The sequence below is a fragment of the Alligator sinensis genome, unplaced genomic scaffold (genome assembly GCF_000455745.1).
Source record: "Alligator sinensis unplaced genomic scaffold, ASM45574v1 scaffold36_1, whole genome shotgun sequence".
Taxonomy (NCBI): domain Eukaryota; kingdom Metazoa; phylum Chordata; order Crocodylia; family Alligatoridae; genus Alligator; species Alligator sinensis.
Window position 1 is genome coordinate 1,217,893 of NW_005842101.1, and position 2,500 is coordinate 1,220,392.

At 36.0% G+C, this 2,500-nt stretch overlaps 1 protein-coding gene across 2 annotated transcripts in view; it reads right to left on the bottom strand.

Moving 5' to 3' along the window:
• The window catches only part of CUNH15orf41 (chromosome unknown C15orf41 homolog), a 151,540-nt gene that overhangs the window by 112,036 nt on the left and 37,004 nt on the right, over nt 1–2,500 (bottom strand). The gene's annotated exons all lie outside the window — the stretch shown is intronic.

Consider the following 2,500-nt stretch of genomic DNA (forward strand, 5'->3'; position numbering starts at 1 on the left):
ATGAACTTTAAGATTCCTCTTTGACAGTTTTCAAATTAGTGCTTTATCTGGTTAACACCAGTACACTTGCTCAACTGTAAAAGTTGGTTGGAGACTGTAAATGCAGCGTACTGCGCTATTTTCAAACACAAAGATATATTTTCTAATTGTTTATTAATAATAAATAAATAAAGCCTCTTAATCTCAGCTGTTTAAAATTATACTGTAGAAAAAAATCATCTTGCTGAACAAATGGGATTTTTAAAGGCCATTATAAGAAAACACTTATTTTTTCTTATTTTCACTTTTAAATACAGTCTCTGTAAAGGTCCAATAGCCTGTTGCCTCTGTTGGACTTTACTCAGGGCACTTTAAAATTAAAATTAACTACTAATATGAAGTGAATTTTTTGCTTCTAGAATGGGAGTTAAAAAAGCCTGTCTTTACTTTGGCTTCTTAGATAACAAAATTTACAAACTTCCGAACTTTTGCCAGTGGAAGAATTTCTAAGGAGGCCAGTGGTATATCTAAGCAAGTAGACTTTTAAATGTAGACAAAGCCCATTATTATTGAGATTTCCAACTCCCTCAGAATTTTTTTGCCAGACATTATTTTTGTCCCAGTAAAACATCCGATAAAGTGGGGCAGCTACCTGCAGCCGTATGTTCAGGATTTTTGTCCCACTAAAAAAATGGCCAATCTGGCTTCAAAATTGTGGCTCTGCAACAAAAAAGATGTTTAAAAGAGCATCATCTTTGTTGCAGGAAGGTTTTTAACAAGTTGGCAAATACTCCTGTTCATCAATATCCCATAGCCTAATTTTCTCCTTCCTTCTCCCTCCCCGCCAAAAGGCAGGTTTTTGGAACCAGGGATCAGATCCCAATTGCACCATATTGCACACACAGGTGGCAAGCAGCAAGCCAGTCAGCTGATCCATGCTCCCAGTCTTGGGAGCACGTTGGTGTCCAGGGTTTCAAAGCCCCCCCGGCTGAAAGTGCTGATCTCCTGACTGCTACTCCCAGTCTCAGGGGTGCACCAGAGTCTTTGGCTCTGATGTACACCTGAGGCTGGACCTGGCAGCTGATTAGGGCTTCCAGGCTTAGAAGTGCACTGGACTCCCTCAAGACTGATTCATGCTTGAGGCTGGGAGTCCCAATCAGCTCCCGCTCCCACCTTCTAATGCGTCCCAAAGGCTGGAGTGAAGATAAGCTTATGCCTGGCCACATGTTCAATTTAAGATGTTAAAGGAACCAGCCACAAAGTTATGACACACATTTTTTGTAATAACTTTGTGGCTTATTCTTTGTTTTACTGTGCTGTTAATTGCAATAACATATGGCCAGGTTACTACTTAAGATGTGATGAACTGGTTAATCACGTCTTAAGTGTAATGTCTGCCAGAAGCCTCAGGATAAATACCACTACCTTCTTTCCAGCATTTGCTCTTTAATTTTAAAAGACTGATTGTACACCCCTGAAGTTAATGACTGTTGCAGATTATAAACGATGACAATGGGAATCTCTAATGGGATCTCTAGGTGTTGCAGTAATGCAAACAACATATAGCTAATAATGTACTTAAGTAATAATGAAATGGTTGCACTGTCAAATCTCTTCTTAGACTAAAAGGAGAGAGAGAATTTTTTGATCTCTAGTGTTCAGTTAAAAATAATGCCTTATAATAAATGTAATTTTTTTCTCTATTTACAAAGTTATGTATCCGTTATGTATATAAATATAAAAATCATTATAAAATGGATTAAAGGATCTCTAATAGAGTTATAAAATGAACACTTTTTTTGCAGAAAAAGAGTAGCAAAGAAAATGATACTGACTAACCATGATGGCCAATGTTTGTCCAAGTGTTCATGATTTTACATAAAACTCAATCAATAAATTATAAAATGCCATTGGTCATGTATCTTTCAGCACTAGCATTTCCTGTCAATAAGAATGTTTTATAGGTCACATATGCAGATAGTATTATTTCCAAAATAACAAAGGGGACCAAATAGATCCCATCCATATAATGTTTTAGAACAATCTAACCTGACCCTACAGCAATCTAATCACACTGATCTGAGTTTGATGTATCTCTCTATCTTCCATTAAGATTAGCAACAAAAGTTTTTAATGGAATTCAAACACATTATATATTAGACTTTATATAAACAAGCCACATAAGGAAAAAGTTTTGCCAGTGAGTTCATATGCACATTTGTAGTTTACCTCGGCTATCTGAGATATCTGGTATCCCGAATTCCAGAATGAATTATACCTGAATTAATTTTATAATGTTTTTCTGTCTCTCAACTTCTTTCCCACTTATTTAAGAGAGAACACTAAACAGTACTCGAGAGCTGTGAGCATTCAAGACTTGAGTGAAATGAAATATTGTATTTCAAAAACTCTGTTTTTGCATATTGCGATAGAATTTGAAGGGACAAAACCCATGAAGCTTGGACTATATTTGTATAATTTGGAGTAAAGGCATGAAAATATGAAAGTCAGAATATTTGAA